The 22,001-nt window shown below is 41.1% G+C and overlaps 2 pseudogenes; both read right to left on the bottom strand.

Moving 5' to 3' along the window:
• Nucleotides 1-1,290: 1,290 nt before the first annotated feature.
• LOC129038698 (calponin-2-like) lies at nt 1,291-14,625 on the bottom strand (annotated as a pseudogene).
• A 4,693-nt stretch (nt 14,626-19,318) lies between these two features.
• LOC129038764 (flavin-containing monooxygenase 5-like) overlaps nt 19,319-22,001 on the bottom strand; it is a 99,107-nt pseudogene continuing 96,424 nt past the window's right edge.

Below are 22,001 nucleotides of genomic sequence, written 5' to 3' on the forward strand. Positions count from 1 at the left end.
TATGGCAGACGGTAGTTTCTAAAGATGGCTACAGCAATAGCTCCCATTCTACACGATCTTTTAAAACCCTGCTACTCCCTCATCAAGAAGTGAGCCTAATTCCTATTCCTGTGAATCTTGGTGGGTTTGCACTTGCTTGTAATTGTGAAAATGTAGAAGTGACACTACATGACTTCTGAAACTAGGTCAGATGAAACAATGCAACTTGCATCTTGCTTGCTAGAAGCCCTGGCTCTGGAACCCTAAGCTACCACATAGATAGCTGTGTTCCCATGTTGTGAGGATACCCATTTAGCTTATATGAAGAGACCACATGGAAAGGTCCCAAGGCTATAGGGAGAGAGAAACACCTAGGAAAGTTCCAGCTGCTCTAGCTGTAGCCACCATCTGGCTGCAACCTCATGAAACATTTGAGCCAGAGCTTCCCACAAAAATCATGAGAGAATACAATTATTGTTATTGTTTTAAGTCACTAAATTTTGGGATGATTTAGTATGCAGTAATAACTACTAATCACAACAAGCCTCTACTGATTTTTAAATCTTCAATTATTTGTTCCATCTTCTCCTTTGGGAAATCCAGCTCTTGGATCTTCTCCTCCTGCTTTAACTTTTTCACAGTGCCTACAGAGGGAGCTCTCTATATTGGGGAGACGTGGTGTCCAAATATAATTTGTTCATTGACTTGACTTGCCATTTACTTATATGGACCAACTGATTGGCTTTCACTCCTGAGTGAAAGCTGACATGGTAGTTTTCTGTTATTGTAAGAACAGAATCTAAAGCAGGGAGTTCCTGGACTTATTCCTACACACAGCTATGTGTCAGTGTGGTGCCTGAGGTCAGACAACTTGACATATCTGTCTCATTGTTTTTAAGATAATGAAGAGATATTACAATTTCCTAGCATCTGAGGGCTCTTCTACAGGACAGTCACTTGGCATTCACAATAGTCTTATGTATATAAAAATTGAATTTTGAAACAGATTCATTGACAGAGATTGAAAAATCACATTCCTAAATGAAATCCAAACAAAGGGTTGTTTCCTTTAGGCACAATTAAGTCCAGGTAGGACCTTTTTTGAGCTCACAACATTGGGGTGGAGGAGCTTGGTAGTCACTATTGTGTGTATAAAAGGACCCACAAGTTCTGAGTGGTTAGCTCATAGAGTGATGGATAGCAAACTTTTGATTAAATAATAATCATGGTGAGGGAGTCTTATTCCTATAACTTCCTGATGAAAAACAATAGCTTCCTCCCCCTCAGCTTCTTTATAGAAGAGTCCATGTCTTAAGATGCTTCTCTAGAAGATTTAGGTTTGTCCTGGAATTCAGAGACAGCATGCAGGAATTTCAGAGGAAAATTGTGTAACTAAAAGGAATTCTGAATTGTCATTTTTATTATTAGCAATCTCAGTCCTATGGTTACAGGAGATAAAAGTTTTCTTCAGGGAACACATAGGAGATTTCAGGTCATTTACGAGGTGCTTGCGGAATTACAATTCCTGAGTGTCTCTTTTTTTGTGACCACTTTGTCCACAGACATTAGGAGCAACCAACCAACTTCATATATTTATTAGTTTTGCAAACATGTTTGAAAGTTTTACATACACAGTCACCTAACTCCTTGCTTTTTGTAAGTGGTTGATTAGGAGTACCCGATGGAGGTATTTTGCAAATTTCTATTGCCAGATCACACCATGGATTATCAGTGTTCTCTTTACTCCTAGAAATAGAGTCATTGGCATTTTTGTTTTTATTTATTTATTAATAATAATTACTCTTCTTATTTCTTCCTAAAAACAGAGGTTTCTATTGCATTTGGTCCACAGTTGGTATTTCACATTATTTCAGGGTGCAGGACTCTTGGCTGGGGCCCCTGAGCAGTACTTGGCAGGGCTTGTGGTGGGGGGAGACGAGCCTTGCAGTTGTCCCAGAAGTGGAGAAGGAGGGCTGGGGGCTCCTTAAAATCTAATGAGGGCCACAACTGGGGGGTTGGTGAGCATGGGGAGAGGTCAGGCTTAGCCCCAGTTGACTCACTACTCCATTGTCTTGCATAAGCCTGTTTCCCCACCAGGCCCTGCGCAGATCTGAGGGTTCTAGGGAAATCCAGTCACTCATGAGCCTAAGATATTTTAGCATCCTGGCCTTGGCCTTCTCCCAGGGGACCCATTTCCCAGCACCCTCTCCACTGTCTCCGCCCCATTCCCTAGGAAAAAAGAAATATTTTTCTTTTGTTAATACTTCTGAAACTTCTGTGGGTACAGAAACCACAAACTGATAGGTGGACAAAAGGGAAGAGGAGAAGCAAATGGAAACCTTCTGCTGCCGGCTCCCCTCCCTGCCCAGGCCTCTTCTCCCCTGCACCGCTCAGCCCACAGCCTGAATGTGCCCTGGCAATGACCCCCACTTCACATGCATCCAGATACAGCCTTGATCCCTTCCTCCCAAGCCCAGTGTCTCAGTCCTGTGAAGGAATTAAGGCAGGAGTGGAAAAAAAAATTAAAACAAACAAACAAACAAAAACAACCCTGCTGCTTGACCCCACGCAGCTACTCACAGACCGTCGGTTGGCAGCACTGAACGGGTTAAAAAAGAAAGAAAGACGAAAATACAGGAAAATCCCCCAAACCCAGACAGGGCGATGATGTGGGGAGCCAGCATGTTCAGAGGCCTCAGTAGCAGCCTCCTCCTGGGAGCAGGGGGGATCCTCGTGGGCCTCCCCTGGTCCTGGGCAGTTGCCGGCACCCGAGGGAGCCCCACTGGTTGTGGGCCTTGAGGGCAGTACTTGGGATAGTATATCTGCTGGCCCAGGCCAAAGCCCTGGACGCTCTGGTTGGCACTCTGCGTGTCGCCCATATGCAGGGACATGGAGGAGTTGTCACACTTGTCAGCTCCCAGTTTGGTGTTGTAGATGTGCTGCGGGGTCCCGGGAGCCATCAAGCCCCCTGGCTGGAGCACTTGTTTGCACCCATCTGGAGGCTGATGGTCGAGTGGTCCAGAGGGCAGGATACGGTTCTTGGGGTCGTAGAGATGCCTCATCGTGCCCTAAGTTGTCGCGCCCGACTGGCAGGCACATATGTTGGTGCCCATCTGCCGCTCAGTGAGGCACTGGCTGGCCTTCAAGGTGGCGTCGTCGAAGTTCCGCTCCTGCTTCTCTGAGTATTTGACTCCGACGTCCACTCCATTCTGCAGCAGCTTTGTCTTGACCTTCCCTGCCAGGGCGAGAAGAGACAGCTGCACCTGCGTCATGTTCCTACTCTCAAACAGCTCGTTGGCCTCGAACAGGTCCATGGGGTTCATGTCATAGCTAACCACAGCCTTGATGCAGTTGGAGAGATTTTCTAGTTGGCACCAGTTCTGCATGAGCCGTTGATCTTGGGGACTCAGCCCAGCTTGTTCATGAGTGTGCATAAGACAATCCCTTCCTCTAGACTCTTCTGGAAGTCGGGGCTGAAAGGGAGGCCGGTGAGTCCCTCGATCCAGCTGCGGAGCGCTGCCTGCTTCTGAGGGTCGCATTTGAACAGGAGCTGGTTCTTGATCTTGGCAAAAAGCTGGTAAGAAGGCCTCTTGTTGAACTGCGTGGAGCTCATGGCTGATGGGAAGGGACAGGGTAAGACGGACCCATTAGCATTTTATAATCTAATTGAATTAGAGCGCCAATTCCAGAAACTCCAGAACCAATTCAGAAAACATATTCTCAGAAAACACATTCTTAAATTTCTTCCTCTGGAATCACTCTTAGTACCAAAATCTATACTAGTTTGGGTTCTCCAGAGAAATAGAACTAAAGGAAATATCTACATAGCTATATATCTATTCATATATAAAGTTGTTTCTTTCATAGGCCTGGAGTAGGTGGGTCCAATCATTAGATATATAGATGGGGGGAGGGAGACAGAGAGAGAGAGAGAGATTATAAGTAATTGGCTCATGAAGTTATGGAGACTGAGAAGTCCCACAATCTGCAGCTGGTAAACTGGAGACCCAGAAGAACCTATGGTATAGTTCTAGTTTGAGTTTGAAGGCCAGAGCACCAGGAGTGCCAGTGGTGTTTCAAGTTTTGGTCTGAGTCTGATGACAGGAGAACACCAATGTCCCAGCTCAAAGACAACCAGAGAGATGAGAGTAAATTCTTCCTTACTACACGTTTTTGTTCTATTTGGTCGTTCAGTGGATTGGATGAAGCTCATCCACACTGGGGGTGGGAGTGGTGGGTAGGCAATAGAATGTGGCAGAAGTGATGTTCTGGGACTTTCAAACCCAAACAACTGGCAGTTTCAGTTTTTTTCTTTGAAGGAAGATAGCATATTATAAGGAAGATTGGACTATTGAATAATGAGAAACTATGTGGAGAAAGAGAGTGAGATAAATTATGTGGAGAAACACCAAGGAATCAGACATATGAGTAAAACCTTCTTGGATATTCCAGCCCAGCTAGCCACCAGGTGAATGCAGCTGAGTTATCCCAACTGTTGCCATATGAAGAAAGAATGGTTCAGCTGAGCCCTGCCTGAATTCCTATCCTATAGACTTGTAAGAAATAATAAATCATGGTGGTTTAAGCTACTAAGTTTTGGGGGTGATTTGTTACACAGTATAGATAGTTAGAAGGATAGAGCAATGGTCCCATAACAATTGAACATCCAACATTAAACAATTTGGGGTTCTTATGCCACTAAACCAACAAGCAGAGAAGAGGATTACTGTATTGGCTGGGGTGATTGCTCTCAGTTAACATTGGGAAATGGAGTTGCTGATACACAACAGAGATAGAGAAGACTATGTCTGAAACTCAGGAAATTCGTTGGACATTTTCTGAATGAAAAGCAAATCCTTGGGATGATTGTTGCAATTTGCATCACAAGAACATTTGGTAATCTTTATTGAATTTACTTAAGAGAGGAATTAGAGTGATACTGATTATTTTTAGAATTTTGAATGTCTTTTTATAGAAATGAAGAAATATTAAATGTATATGATAAAATTATATGTTGATTATAAACAAGAAAATATTCCAAGTATCTAGGTCCCTAAGATGCAGTTATTCTAACACAGACTTTTAGGTTATTTTGTTGTTGTTGGGAAACTGTATGGAGTGTTAATTTTGGGGCCAGATAGAAAATATATTAAAAGTTATGTATAGTAATTACTGTATAAATCATAAGGAAGGGAAAGCAGGCAGAGTTGTTAAGTGGGGAAATTTGATAGAAGCAGGCAAACGAGGGCAAGAAGTAGAGGAAGAAAAAAGAGAAAAAGCAAATGTTAGGTATGAGTAAGGACAAAGCTAACAAGTCCCAAGATCTCAAAGTTGGCTCAGTGTAGAACCCTGCAGAACCTTTAGCTTGTTTCTCCCTGTGTCAGTTCATTCTTCTTTCTGCTGAAAGCTATTTTATCAAAATACTTCTGATTATGTCATCTCCCTGCCCCAAAGCCTCAGTGATGCGCTCTTGCCCTCACCACACTCTTAACTTTTGAACCATTCTCTTCAAGCCTGGACTTCAGCCTCCCCTCCCAGCTTTTTCTCACCCACTCACCAGAGTACACTAACTGAATCCCCAAAAGTAGGACCCGTTATTTAATTGCCTTTGTGTTCACAAAGATGATGGATTCAAATCACAATTCTCATTAGGATGTGGATTGGATGTAAAATCTTGTCAATACTAGAAAAATTGTCACTTGCACAGTGGGGAATCCCTAGAGGCTATATTTAAACTGTAGAAACATGGACTAGTTTTGTCTTGTTTTCTTCTATGATTCCAGTGTCTAGCACATAGTAGGTACTTGAAAATATTCATTGAATGAATGGCTGAGACTTTTAGAAATATGGTTTTTTGACCTTAATTTTGTGTGAGACAGTAACGAGAAGGTAAAAAGTGGTCTTTCAGTTTGTGACAGCTTCAAGAGGTTCAGTTTAGGCTATAAAATATCCCACTTGAAAAAAGAAAGCATGGGATCTTCTTCAATTAACTGGCTGATCAAATTAGGAGTTCTGGGCCAGGCATGGTAGCTCATGCCTGTAATCCCAGCACTTTGGGAGGATGAGGCGGGTGGATCACATGAGGTCGGGAGTTTGAGACCAGCCTGGTCAACATGGCGAAACCCTGTCTCTACTAAAAATACAAAAAATTAGCCGGGTGTGGTGGTGATCACCTGTAATTCCAGCCACTCGGGAGGCTGAGGCAGAAGAATCACTTGAACCTGGGAGATGGAGGCTGCAGTGAGCTGAGATGTGCAACTACATTCCAGCCTGGGCGACAGTGAGACTTGGTCTCAAAAAAAAAAAAGAAAAAAAAAATTAGGACTTTCCATTTCTTCATAGAGGCAAATCTACATGAAATAACGAGGCCAGTACTCCTTAGAAAATTCAGTAACAGAAGGCAGGCTGAGGTCGTGTCATCATCACTGAGAGTTCCTGTACCTCATAAACAATGTCAACACATTCTGACTTTCATTTGGGATGTCCCTTCAAAGATTACCCTTATCACTTTCCTTCCTGAATAAATCCTGAATCCATTTCTACGTATTGCTCCCCATCCCCACGTTAAAAACAACAAACCAACAAACATAATATTAAAAGAATCCATTCCTAAGCCTAACAAAACTCTTCTTAAGTGTACCCTGGAGAATGGCATGATGAACACTTAGAAAAACCCAAAAACCAAAAAAACAAAAAAGCAACCAAACAACAACAACAAAAAACCCAAAACAAAACTACTTCCCAGAAAGTGTTTGGGAATATTCTTCAATAATACATCAATGTAGGCTGGGTGTGTGGTGGCCCATGCCTGTAATCCTAGCACTTTGTGAGGCTGAATGGGGAGGATTGCTTGAGCCCAGGAGTTCAAGACTGGCCTGGGTAACTGGTGAGACCTCATCTCTTAAAAAAATATCAATGTAGCTTGAAGAATCATGTGAATTGTGAGTTGATTAATATAAGAAATGTCGAAATTGCATGTTATTTCATTGCTGCAGCCACATCAGTTTAATCTAGTCGTTGCCTACTTTCGTTCTTTAACCAACCTATACCACTTTTGGCCTACATTGTCGAGAATTATCCTATAAAAGTAATAAGGAAAAAAACAAAGAGAAGAAGAGCAGCACAGACACTTTTAAGCCAAAATGACATAGAGGAAGGGGATTGGCCACTACTGAAGATATAAATTCTCATGGGTTTGATAATCCACTGCCCTGCTTCAGGATGGCTTTCCTGGCTCCATCCCATTTTCCTGGTCCCTGCAAACAGTACTGATATGGGGAGCATGAACCAAAGACAACCTCTTTGTCCAGCTTGGGATCTGAAAAGAAAAGAGAGAGCAGGTTGGGCTTCACTCCTATTGCAGAGGCAATTTCATCCATGTACTTCGCATATGGCACTCTATGAGTAACCCATGGCCTTCTCAAGAATCTAGAATCAGAAGAAACAATCACAAACCTCATGCCAGATTCTGTTCACTATCCTCATCTTCAGGTACTGTTTCCCTTCCTTACACCACATGGAATATGGTAGATTGAAAAGCTTAGCTGAATTAAGTCTGCTCTTCATACCTATGAATTATATGCCACAAAATAGCTTCGTGTTTAGTCTCATGTATTGGTTTACAAGCACACCTTCTATTCTTCAGTAACTGCTGAAATTGTTAGATAGTCATAGGTGTGTTGTGTGAAGTTTTGGCTTTTTAATGAATGTTCTCCTTTTCTAGTGTATATATTTTTGGTCATTTAATTTTTTTTCCCAAAGCTGGTTGTCACTGTATGATATTAAGCCACTTTGGTCATTAAGTGTTAATACATGAATTAAGAAAAATACAGCTTTCGTGATAGAAATCCAACTTCTATATTGTACATAGCTCAGCACAAGAGTATAATTAGCTTGTTTTAAAATGCCTTTGAAATATAATTTTTTCCCCTTCAATCAGAGTTATCATATGTTCCTAGAATTTGGGTTTTCAGAGTAGAGATAATTTGATATGTGTGAAGAATCTCAGTTAGTTCTACACTTGTTCTTAATTTTGATCTTTGAGAAAAATTTTCCACTAAGATTAATCTACCTGGAAGTTTCTCAACTCCCTTAACTTTTTATAAATAATATTTTTTTCTAATTATTTATATTATTTTGCTTGAGTTTGGCCCTTCAAAGGAATACATTGATCCTTTATTACTTCATTGGTTTCCTCAGGCACCTCATTTATAAGACTAGAACTTGTTTGTGACCAGGCAAGCACCAAGCACACATTTTGTCACCCTTTTTGTTTTGCTTCTTTACACAGTCACTGGAGAACTGAGGTTACAGGCATCTCTCATCTATGTATTGCCACTGGCAATCTATAAATGTCTGTAATTATGGATGACATTAAGTGTAAACAGCCACTCTCTTTTGAAATCTTGGTTACGCTCTGATTTCAATGACAAAATATAAAGGCATGTAGTATTATCACTTGAAGAAATTGATCTAGTTTCATTGTGGTTTAATTTCTTACTGTTTTCTCCAGTTGATCCTGTTCTGTTTGATGTCAGCTTGTAAGTCAGGCACTGACAGTAATTTGTTCAGTTCTGGGAAAGAAAATCTAGAATTTGGAGATGATTCTTTTCTTTTTTTTTTTTTTTCTTTTATTATTATTATTATTATACTTTAGGTTTTATGGTACATGTGCGCAATGTGCAGGTAAGTTACATATGTATACATGTGCCATGCTGGTGCGCTGCACCCACCAACTCGTCATCTAGCATTAGGTATATCTCCCAATGCTATCCCTCCCCCCTCCCCCCACCCCACAACAGTCCCCGAAGTGTGATGTTCCCCTTCCTGTGTCCATGTGTTCTCATTGTTCAATTCCCACCCATGAGTGAGAATATGCGGTGTTTGGTTTTTTGTTCTTGTGATAGTTTACTGAGAATGATGATTTCCAATTTCATCCATGTCCCTACAAAGGACAGGAACTCATCATTTTTTATGGCTGCATAGTATTCCATGGTGTATATGTGCCACATTTTCTTAATCCAGTCTATCATTGTTGGACATTTGGGTTGGTTCCAAGTCTTTGCTATTGTGAATAATGCCGCAATAAACATACGTGTGCATGTGTCTTTATAGCAGCATGATTTATAGTCCTTTGGGTATATACCCAGTAATGGGATGGCTGGGTCGAATGGAATTTCTAGTTCTAGATCCCTGAGGAATCGCCACACTGACTTCCACAAGGGTTGAACTAGTTTACAGTCCCACCAACAGTGTAAAAGTGTTCCTATTTCTCCACATCCTCTCCAGCACCTGTTGTTTCCTGACTTTTTAATGATTGCCATTCTAACCGGTGTGAGATGGTATCTCATTGTGGTTTTGATTTGCATTTCTCTGATGGCCAGTGATGGTGAGCATTTTTTCATGTGTTTTTTGGCTGCATAAATGTCTTCTTTTGAGAAGTGTCTGTTCATGTCCTTCGCCCACTTTTTGATGGGGTTGTTTGTTTTTTTCTTGTAAATTTGTTGGAGTTCATTGTAGATTCTGGATATTAGCCCTTTGTCAGATGAGTAGGTTGCGAAAATTTTCTCCCATTTTGTAGGTTGCCTGTTCACTCTGATGGTAGTTTCTTTTGCTGTGCAGAAGCTCTTTAGTTTAATTAGATCCCATTTGTCAATTTTGGCTTTTGTTGCCATTGCTTTTAGTGTTTTAGACATGAAGTCCTTGCCCATGCCTATGTCCTGAATGGTAATGCCTAGGTTTTCTTCTAGGGTTTTTATGGTTTTAGGTCTAACATTTAAGTCTTTAATCCATCTTGAATTGATTTTTGTATACGGTGTAAGGAAGGGATCCAGTTTCAGCTTTCTACATAGGGCTAGCCAGTTTTCCCAGCACCATTTATTAAATAGGGAATCCTTTCCCCATTTCTTGTTTTTGTCAGGTTTGTCAAAGATCAGATACTTGTAGATATGTGGCATTATTTCTGACGGCTCTGTTCTGTTCCATTGATCTATATCTCTGTTTTGGTACCAGTACCATGCTGTTTTTGTTACTGTAGCCTTGTAGTATAGTTTGAAGTCAGGTAGTGTGATGCCTCCAGCTTTGTTCTTTTGGCTTAGGATTGACTTGGTGATGCGGGCTCTTTTTTGGTTCCATATGAACTTTAAAGTAGTTTTTTCCAATTCTGTGAAGAAAGTCATTGGTAGCTTGATGGGGATGGCATTGAATCTGTAAACTACCTTGAAAAGGATGGCCATTTTCATGATATTGATTCTTCCTACCCATGAGCATGGAATGTTCTTCCATTTGTTTGTATCCTCTTTTATTTCCTTGAGCAGTGGTTTGTAGTTCTCCTTGAAGAGTTCTTTCACATCCCTTGTAAGTTGGATTCCTAGGTATTTTATTCTCTTTGAAGCAATTGTGAATGGGAGTTCACTCATGATTTGGCTCTCTGTTTGTCTGTTATTGATGTATAAGAATGCTTGTGACTTTTGCACATTGATTTTGTATCCTGAGACTTTGCTGAAGTTGCTTATCAGCTTAAGGAGATTTTGGGCTGAGACAATGGGGTTTTCTAGATATACTATCATGTCATCTGCAAACAGGGACAATTTGACTTCCTCTTTTCCTAATTGAATACCCTTGATTTCCTTCTCCTGCCTAATTGCCCTGGCCAGAACTTCCAACACTATGTTGAATAGAAGTGGTGAGAGAGGGCATCCCTGTCTTGTGCCAGTTTTCAAAGGGAATGCTTCCAGTTTTTGCCCATTCAGTATGATATTGGCTGTGGGTTTGTCATAAATAGCTCTTATTATTTTGAGATACGTCCCATCAATTCCTAATTTATTGAGAGTTTTTAGCATGAAGGGTTGTTGAATTTTGTCAAAGGCCTTTTCTGCATCTATTGAGATAATCATGTGATTTTTGTCTTTGGTTCTGTTTATATGCTGGATTACATTTATTGATTTGCGTATATTGAACCAGCCTTGCATCCCAGGGATGAAGCCCACTTGATCATGGTGGATAAGCTTTTTGATGTGCTGCTGGATTCTGTTTACCAGTATTTTATTGAGGATTTTTGCATCAATGTTCATCAAGGATATTGGTCTAAAATTCTCTTTTTTTGTTGTGTCTCTGCCAGGCTTTGGTATCAGGATGATGCTGGCCTCATAAAATGAGTTAGGGAGGATTCCCTCTTTTTCTATTGATTGGAATAGTTTCAGAAGGAATGGTACCAGCTCCTCCTTGTACCTCTGGTAGAATTCGGCTGTGAACCCATCTGGTCCTGGACTTTTTTTGGTTGGTAAGCTATTGATTATTGCCACAATTTCAGCTCCTGTTATTGGTCTATTCAGAGATTCAACTTCTTCCTGGTTTAGTCTTGGGAGGGTGTATGTGTTGAGGAATTCATCCATTTCTTCTAGATTTTCTAGTTTATTTGCACAGAGGTGTTTGTAATATTCTCTGATGGTAGTTTGTATTTCTGTGGGATCGGTGGTGATATCCCCTTTATCATTTTTTATTGCATCTATTTGATTCTTCTCTCTTTTTTTCTTTATTAATCTTGCTAGCAGTCTATCAATTTTGTTGATCCTTTCAAAAAACCAGCTCCTGGATTCATTGATTTTTTGAAGGGTTTTTTGTGTCTGTATTTCCTTCAGTTCTGCTCTGATTTTAGTTATTTCTTGCCTTCTGCTAGCTTTTGAATGTGTTTGCTCTTGCTTTTCTAGTTCTTTTAATTGTGATATTAGGGTGTCAATTTTGGATCTTTCCTGCTTTCTCTTGTGGGCATTTAGTGCTATAAATTTCCCTCTACACACTGCTTTGAATGCATCCCAGAGATTCTGGTATGTTGTGTCTTGGTTCTCGTTGGTTTCAAAGAACATCTTTATTTCTGCCTTCATTTCATTATGTACCCAGTAGTCATTCAGGAGCAGGTTGTTCAGTTTCCACGTAGTTGAGCAGTTTTGAGTGAGATTCTTAATCCTGAGTTCTAGCTTGATTGCACTGTGATCTGAGAGACAGTTTGTTACAATTTCTGTTCTTTTACATTTATTGAGGAGAGCTTTACTTCCAAGTATATGGTCAATTTTGGAATAGGTGTGGTGTGGTGCTGAAAAAAATGTATATTCTATTGATTTGGGGTGGAGAGTTCTGTAGATGTCTATTAGGTCCGCTTGGTGCAGAGCTGAGTTCAATTCCTGGGTATCCTTGTTGACTTTCTGTCTCATTGATCTGTCTAATGTTGACAGTGGGGTGTTAAAGTCTCCCATTATTAATGTGTGGGAGTCTAAGTCTCTTTGTAGGTCACTCAGGACTTGCTTTATGAATCTGGGTGCTCCTGTATTGGGTGCATATATATTTAGGATAGTTAGCTCTTCTTGTTGAATTAATCCCTTTACCATTATGTAATGGCCTTCTTTGTCTCTTTTGATCTTTGTTGGTTTAAAGTCTGTTTTATCAGAGACTAGGATTGCAACCCCTGCCTTTTTTTGTTTTCCATTTGCTTGGTAGATCTTCCTCCATCCTTTGATTTTGAGCCTATGTGTGTCTCTGCACGTGAGATGGGTTTCCTGAATACAGCACACTGATGGGTCTTGAGTCTTTATCCAATTTGCCAGTCTGTGTCTTTTAATTGGAGCATTTAGTCCATTTACATTTAAAGTTAATATTGTTATGTGTGCATTTGATCCTGTCATTATGATGTTAGCTGGATATTTTGCTCGTTAGTTGATGCAGTCTCTTCCTAGTCTCGATGGTCTTTACATTTCGGTATGATTTTGCAGTGGCTGGTACCGGTTGTGCCTTTCCATGTTTAGTGCTTCCTTCAGGAGCTCTTTTAGGGCAGGCCTGGTGGTGACAAAATCTCTCAGCATTTGCTTGTCTGTAAAGTATTTTATTTCTCCTTCACTTATGAAGCTTAGTTTGGCAGGATATGAAATTCTGGGTTGAAAATTCTTTTCTTTAAGAATGTTGAATATTGGCCCCCACTCTCTTCTGGCTTGTAGGGTTTCTGCCGAGAGATCCGCTGTTAGTCTGATGGGCTTCCCTTTGATGGTAACCCGACCTTTCTCTCTGGCTGCCCTTAACATTTTTTCCTTCATTTCAACTTTGGTGAATCTGACAATTATGTGTCTTGGAGTTGCTCTTCTCGAGGAGTATCTTTGTGGCGTTCTCTGTATTTCCTGAATCTGAATGTTGGCCTGCCTTGCTAGATTGGGGAAGTTCTCCTGGATAATATCCTGCAGAGTGTTTTCCAACTTGTTTCCATTCTCCCTGTCACTTTCCGGTACACCAATCAGACGTAGATTTGGTCTTTTCACATAGTCCCACATTTCTTGGAGGCTTTGCTCATTTCTTTTTATTCTTTTTTCTCTAAACTTCCCTTCTCGCTTCATTTCATTCATTTCATCTTCTAGGGCTGATACCCTTTCTTCCATTTGATCGCATCGGCTCCTGAGGCTTCTGCATTCTTCACGTAGTTCTCGAGCCTTGGTTTTCAGCTCCATCAGCTCCTTTAAGCACTTCTCTGTATTGGTTATTCTAGTTATACATTCTTCTAAATTTTTTTCAAAGTTTTCAACTTCTTTGCCTTTGGTTTGAATATCCTCCCGTAGCTCGGAGTAATTTGATCGTCTGAAGCCTTCTTCTCTCAGCTCGTCAAAGTCATTCTCCATCCAGCTTTGTTCCGTTGCTGGTGAGGAACTGCGTTCCTTTGGAGGAGGAGAGGTACTCTGGTTTTTAGAGTTTCCAGTTTTTCTGCTCTGTTTTTTCCCCATCTTTGTGGTTTTATCTACTTTTGGTCTTTGATGATGGTGATGTACAGATGGGTTTTTGGTGTGGATGTCCTTTCTGTTAGTTTTCCTTCTAACAGACAGAACCCTCAGCTGCAGGTCTGTTGGAGTACCTGGCCGGCCATGTGAGGTGTCGGTCTGCCCCTGCTGGGGGGTGCCTCCCAGTTAAGCTGCTCGGGGGTCAGGGGTCAGGGACCCACTTGAGGAGGCAGTCAGCCCGTTCTCAGATCTCCAGCTGCATGCTGGGAGAACCACTGCTCTCCTCACAGCTGTCAGACAGGGACATTTAAGTCTGCAGAGGTTACTGCTGTCTTTTTGTTTGTCTGTGCCCTGCCCCCAGAGGTGGAGCCTACAGAGGCAGGCAGGCCTCCTTGAGCTGTGGTGGGCTCCACCCAGTTCAAGCTTCCAGGCTGCTTTGTTTACCTAAGCGAGCCTGGGCAATGGCGGGTGCCCCTCCCCCAGCCTCGCTGCCGACTTGCTGTTTGATCTCAGACTGCTGTGCTAGCGATCAGTGAGACTCCGTGGGCGTAGGACCCTCTGAGCCAGGTGCGGTCTATACTCTCCTGGGGCACCGTTTCGTAAGCCCGTCGGAAAAGCACAGTATTCGGGTGGGAGTGGCCTGATTTTCCAGGTGCCGTCTGTCACCCCTGGAAGGGGAACTCCCTGACCCCTTGCACTTCCCGAGTGAGGCAATGCCTCGCCCCTGCTTCGGCTGGCGCACGGTGCGCTCACCCACTGACCTGCGCCCACTGTCTGGCACTCCCTAGTGAGATGAACACAGTACCTCAGATGGAAATGCAGAAATCACCCGTCTTCTGCGTCGCTCGCGCTGGGAGCTGTAGACCGGAGCTGTTCCTATTCGGCCATCTTGGCTCCTCCTCGGAGATGATTCTTAAAGAATCAAATCACAAAATAAGTTTAGGAAGAAAGTGACGTGCATTACAGGTAACATCTGTGTGTGGGAAATTTCCTACTTTCCAATCTTGTCATGGAACGTTTCCTAGAGACAAGGTCACTTGAAGGACAAGTTTAGACAAATGAGTAGTAGGAGAGTTTTTTAGACTTCTGCTCTTTGTCAGACCCATGAAATAAAAATTATGTTTTTAAAAAATATGAAACAGATTATTCGGATTTGTTCTAAATTTTTCAAAATCTTATGTCTTGTGATGCTAAGTATTTACCCAGAGGCCTTTTGTTGGTATTGGTGTGCATTGTTTTAGAATCTTTTTGAACATCTCAAAAATCCAGAGGTTTTTTTGTGCTTACATATTTTTGTTATGTTCTCCTATTGGCTTCTGGGGATTCACATGTTCAAAATAACCTTCTTAAGTCTTGGAACTAAATGTGCAATCCCTCAATATCAGTTTTTTTTTTTAATGGTACATACAATAATGGAAAATATTCTAATCCAACAATTCTTCTGATAAAAAAGAAGGAAATGGCAAAAAAAGAGGAGGAGGTATAGTGGATGGGGTATGGTGGAAAGAACGGCATTGTTGTAAAGAGCAATTTAAGAGATGCCAAACAGAACTAAGGATGTTGGACTTGTGTGATCTTCATCTTTCACTAGTTATGCAACTTTGGAGAAGTTAACCTCTGACACTTTGTTTCCTTATCTATAAAATGAGGATAATATCTGTTTCACACACTGTGAGAATTTAATTAGATAACTTATGTAAATTTAGCACTTGCCACTTAGACTTAAGAAGGTTATTTTGAACACGTGAATCCCCTGAAGCCAGTAGAAGAATATAACAAAAATATGTGAGCACAAACAGTTCTCTGGATTTTTGAGATTTTCAAAAATATTCTAAAACAATGCACACCAATATACACAAAGAGGTCTAGTTGGGGTCAACCTCTAGCCTTATATCCTACTGCTTGCGCATCTACACTTGTCCTTCAAGTGACCTTGTGTCTGAAAAACTTTCTGTGACACTCTATACTTCTCCCTTTCCTCCAAGTCAGAGGGAATGAGGGTTGCCTCTTTGATCCTTCCAACTTCCATAGTGACTGCAAACCTCTATCAGATGCCTGTCTTTATCATTGTTCATTGTAATTGGTTACTTGCCTGTTGTTCCCAACTCGACTTTAGGGCAAGAAGGATTTATTTTATTTTATTTTATTATTATTTTCTGTGCTTAACACAGTTCACTGCACACACTGGGCAAATACTGTATGTTAATGCCTTTGCTCTCTGAGGTGGAGCCCTGCCAACACATAAAGTCTGGCTCTCCTGTCCCAACAACAACTCCCAGAAGTTATGCAATAAGGATGTTGGAGAGCCCAATCTTACAAGCTCAATCTTGTCATGGAAAGTTTTCTAGAGACAATGTAATTTGAAGGACAAGTTTAGACAAGTGAGTAGCAGGACATAAGGCTAGAGGTTGATTCTAGCCAGACACTGTGGCAAGTGCTAAATTTACATAAGCTATCTATTTAATTCTCATAGTGTGTGAAATAGATATTATCATCCTTTCCTCTTATGGAAAATAATAGATATCATCATCATTTTCCTCTTATGGAAAATATTCATTTTACAAATGGATTCCTTACTTTTCAAAAAGATGCACTGTGTGTTTCTTTTCAAGGCAAGTTCCCATATTAAAATTTGACTTTTTAAATAAGTACTTAATTATAGTGTATACATAGTGCTATGTATACAGTAGGCATGTAATTCATTATAGTTTGACATTTTTTTCAGATGGTTCTGTTATCTCCAAAAAAGTTTATCTGACCTGTCACCCAGTTATTTTTTGTCATGTTCCAACATACCTCTTACTCTACAACTTTTCTGCTGTCATTCCTAATACAGGATAAAAAAATCACAGCTCAAGAACTCTTATTCTAAAAACACCTACATAATACCTACTTGAGTGAATTTATGCTTGACCAGCTAGCCAAGCATGTCTGTAGTTATAAGTTGTAATTATATAGAATTGGAAGAATAATATGGGAATTTTTTCTAGAATTATTCTAGGTCTAAGAAATAACCATCAACTTTGTATAACTGCATTTTGACCCTTTCATATGATCAGATTTTAATGTCAATGGAGATTGAATTTGAATGTGGGCTTGAGAAAAGGGTTGAGAGATGAGAATTTTTACTTTTGTCCAAACTGTTTACTAGAATAATAATAATTATTATTATTTTAGAGATGAGGGTCTTACTGTTGCCCAGGCTGGAGTGCAGTGGCACAATCATAGCTCATTGTAACCTCAAACTCTTGGACCCAAGCAATACACTCCACCATCCTTAGAAGTAGCAGAGATCACGGGTGCATAGCACCACATCTAGCTAATTTTCAGCATTTTTATAGAGATGGGATGTTGCTATGCTGCCCAGGCTGTTCTGGAACTCCTTGGTTCAAGCAATCCTCCTACTTTGGCCTCACAAAGCTCTCAGATTATAGGTGCAAGCCACTGTACCTGGGCTGAAAAAATTTTTAATTATGAGGAACACAGCTAACCAGGGAGGTGAAAGATCTCTACAATGAAAATTACAAAACATTGCACAAATAAATCAGAGAAGACACAAACAAATGGAAGAACATCCCATGCTCATGGATAGGAAGAATCAACATAATGAAAATGGCTGTACTGCCCAGAGAAATTTACAGATTCAATGCTGTTCTTATCAAACTACCAATGACATTCTTCACAGAACTAAAAAAAATTATTTAAAAATATATTTGGAACCAAAAAAGAGCCTGAATAACCAAGGCAATCCTAAGCAGAAAGAACAAACCTGGAGGAATCATGTTACCCAACTTCAAACTATACTACAAGGCTCCAGTGACCATAACAGCATGGTACTGGTACAAAAACAGGCATATAGACCAACGGAACAGAATAGAGAGCCCAGAAACAAGGCACCTACAACAATCTGATCTTTGACAAAGCTGACAAAAACAAGCAATGGGGAAAAGACTTCCTATTTAATAAATGGTGCTGTGATAACTGGCTAGCCATATACAGAAGAATGAATCTGGACCCCTTCCTTACACCGTGTACAAAAATCAACTCAAGATGGATTAAAGACTCAAATGTAAAACCCAAAACTACAAAAACACTGGAAGACAACCTAGGCAATACCATCCTGGAAATAGGAACAGGCAAAGATTTCATGACAAAGACTCCAAAAGCAATTGCAACAAAGCAAAAATTGACAAATCAGATCTAATTAAACTTAAGAGCTTCTGTACAGCAAAATAAACTATCAACAGAGTAAACAGACAACCTACAGTATGGGAGAAAATATTTGCAAACTATGCATCTGAGAAAGTCTAATATCCAGCCTCTATAAGGAACTTAAACACATTTACAAGAACTTAAACAAATTTACAAGAGAAAAACAAAAATCCCATTAAAAAGTGGGCAAAGGGTATGAACAGACACTTCTCAAAAGAAGACATACATGCAGCCAACAAGCATATGAAAAAAAGCTCAATATCACTGATCATTAGAGAAATGCAAGTCAAAACCACAATGAGATACCGTTTTACACCACTCAGAATGGCTATTAATAAAAAGTCAAAAAACAACAGATGCTGGCAAGATGCCAGAGAAAGGGAAAGACTTATACGCTCTTGATGGGAGTGTAAATTAGTTCAACCATTGTGGAAAGTAGTATGGTGATTCCTCAAAAAGCTAAAAGCAGAACTACCATTCAACCCAGCAATCCCATTACTAGGTATATACCCAGAGGAATATAAAGCATTCTACCATAAAGACACATGTATGTGTATGTTCATTGCAGCACTGTTCACAACAGTAAAGACATGTAATCAATCTAAATGCCCATCAATGGCAGATTGGATAAAGAAAATGTGGTACACATTTCTTTATACACCGTAGAATATTATGCAGCCATAAAAAAGAACAAGATCATGTCTTTTGAGGGAATATGAATAGAGCTGGAGGCTATCATCCTTAGCAAACTAACACAGGAATAGAAAACCAAATACCACATGTTCTCACTTACAAGTGGGAGCTAAATGATAAGAACTTATGAACACAAAGAAGGGAACAATAGATACTGGGGTCTACTTGAGTGGGGAGGGTGGGAGGAGGGAGAGGAGCAGAAAAGATAACTATTTGGTACAGGACTTAATACCTGGGTGAGGTAAAGATATGTACAACAAACCCCTGTGACAGGTGTTTCTCTATCTGACAAAACTTTACATGTTTACATGTACCCCCAAACTTAAAATAAAAATTTTGAAAAGATATTTTCAATTATTCCATTAGTCCCTCAACTTTCTTTGTGGTGGAAGTCTCCCTTCACTACTTAGGGATTTCCCTTGTGTCTATTCCCACAGTGTTTAACTTTTACCAGTGGCTATATCTGGAAAGTATCTGATAATAAGCTCCACCAATCTGAAAATGATTTAACATATAAGTTCTTATAGAGGGATTGTATTTTAATGAGGGGCTAGTGAAGACTGATAAGTCTTTAAAACCCAAGAAAAATGGAGTTTGTTGCATTTCAGATATTGAACCTGGACAGACAGGAATATATATTGCATTCTGGTTTATCTGGGTGCCTCTCAAATTATACCATGTGGTCAGAAGTCCACTCTGCTATGATATTGAGTAGGGCAAGACATACTTTTAAATACAGGTACAACCCATTGGTTCTGAAGATTTAAAGTGGGAATAGTGCCTCCTCTTGGCTGCAGGAAGCCAATGAAAACAAGTGTTGCCTTCTCCAGCTAGGAGGGAACACAAAATTCAGCACGGAGCACTGGCTGTCCAGGATTGCTGAGCCATCCTCCAAGAAAGGAAAAGACAAGGTGTAGTCTGTGGTGAAGATAATAGCATTAATGTTCTCTTCAGTGCCATCCTCAAAGATGGTCTATGTCCAGGTGAACTCCTTCACATTCAGTTTTACCAGCACTCTTCTAGAAATTATGTGGTTGGGCAGATCATCACTAACAGTAACCTGATGGCTGAGAAATCTGTAAGACAAAGTGAGATTCTAGGGAGTGAATGTAAATTTTATTTGGAAAGGAGCTAAGTAAATGTCTCTGGGAAGAATAACAATGCATCAAATTATATTCCTCCACAGGGAACTTTGGGTTAAAATATTTTAATAGAATACATAGATTTACATCAGTTTATCCTTCCAGTGTTTGTGGTAACCTGTTGTGGCCAGTGGGAAATTCCAAAGGATTAACCAGCATTGGGTGAGTTTGTTCTCTGAGAAACATTGATGTCTAGCAACTAAAAGTGACTTTGGGCCAGGCACAGTGATTCACGTCTGTAATCTTAGCACTTTGGGAGGCTGAGGTGGGTGGATGACTTGAGCCCAGGAGTTCAAGACCAGCCTGGGCAACATGGTGAGACCGTGTCTCTATAGAAAAAATCCAAAAATTAGCAAGGTGTGGTGGTGCATTCCTGTAGTCCCAGCTACTCAGGAAGCTAAAGTGGGAGGTCAAGACCTGAGCCCATGGATGTCAAGGCTGCAGTGAGCCATGACTGTGCCACTGCACAGATATGAGTGAGACAACAGAAGTGAGACCTTGTCTTGAAAATACAAAAAAAAGGGGGTCGCTTCCAAGATGGCCAAATAGGAACAGCTCTGGTCTGCAGCTCCCAGCAAGATTGATGCAGAAGAGAGGTGATTTCTGCATTTCCAACTGAGGTACATGATTCATCTCACTGGGACCTGTTGGACAGTGGGTGCAGCCCACGGAAGGGAAGCCGAAGCAGGGCAGGGCATTGTCTCACCTGGGAAGGGCAAGGCATTGGGGGATTTCCCTTTCCTAGCCAAGGGAAGCCATGAGTGACTGTACCTGGAGAAGCAGTACACTCCTGCCCAAATACTGCACTTTTCCCATGGTCTTCACAACTGGTAGACCAGGAGATACCCTCCTGTGCCTGGCTTGGTAGGTCCCACACCCACAGAGCCTTGCTCACTGCTAATGCAGCAGTCTGAGATCTACCTAGGATGTGGGAGCTTGGTGGGGGAAGGGGCGTCCGCCATTGCTGAGGCTTGAGTAGGCAGTTCTATGCTCACAGTGTAAACAAAGCAGCAGGGAAGCTCGAACTGGGTGGATCCCACTGCAGCTCAGCAAGGCCTACTGCCTCTGTAGATTCCACCTCTGGGGGCAGGACATATTTGAACAAAAGGCAGCAGACAGCTTCTCCAGACTTAAACGTCCCTGCCTGACAGCTCTGAAGAGAGCAGTTGTTCTCCCAGCATGGCGTTTTAGCTCTGATAATGGACAGACTGCCTCCTCAAGTGGATCCCTGACCCTCATGTAACATGACTGGGTGACACCTCCCAGTAGGAGCTGACAGACACCTCATACAGGCAGGTGCCCCTCGGGGACAAAACTTCCAGAGGAGGGGTCAGGCAACAATATTTTCTGTTCTAAAACCTCCACTGGTGATTCCCAGGCAAACAGGGTCTGGAGTGGACCTCCAGCAAACTCCAACAGACCTGCAGCTGAGGGGCTTGTCTGTTAGAAGGAAAGCTAACAAACAGAAAGGAATAGCATCAACATCAACAAAAAGGACATCCACACCAAAACCCCATCTGTAGGTCACCAACATCAAAGGCCAAAAGTAGATAAAACCACAAAGATGGGGAGAAACCAGAGCAGAAAGGCTGAAAACTCCAAAAACCAGAATGTCTCTTCTCCTCCAAAGGAACACAGCTCCTCACCAGCAAGGGAACAAAACTAAATGGAGAATGAGTTTGATGAGTTGACAGAAGTAGGCTTCAGAAGGTTGGTAATAACAAACTTCTCTGAGCTAAAGGAGTATGTTCTAACCCATCGCAAGAAAGCTAAAAACCTGAAAAAAGGTTAGATGAATGGCTAACTAGAATAATCTGTGTAGAAAAGAGCTTAAATGACCTGATGGAGCTGAAAACCACAGCACAAGAACTTTGTGAAGCATACACAAGCTTCAATAGCTGATTCGATCAAGCAGAAGTGATTGAAGATCAAATTAATCAAATTAATGAAATAAAGTGGGAAGACAAGATTAGAGAAAAAAGAGTGACAAGAAATGAACAAAGCTTCCAAGAAATATGGAACTATGTGAAAAGTCCAAATCTACGTTTGATTGGTGTACCTGAAAGCAACGGGGAGAATGGAACCAAGTTAGAAAATGCTCTTCAGGGTATTATCCAGGACAGCCTCCCCAACCTAGCAAGGCAGGCCAACATTCAAATTCAGGAAATACACAGAACACCACAAAGATACTCCCCAAGACACATAATTGTCAGAATCACTAAGA

This window comes from Pongo pygmaeus, chromosome 1 (genome assembly GCF_028885625.2).
Source record: "Pongo pygmaeus isolate AG05252 chromosome 1, NHGRI_mPonPyg2-v2.0_pri, whole genome shotgun sequence".
NCBI classification, from domain to species: domain Eukaryota; kingdom Metazoa; phylum Chordata; class Mammalia; order Primates; family Hominidae; genus Pongo; species Pongo pygmaeus.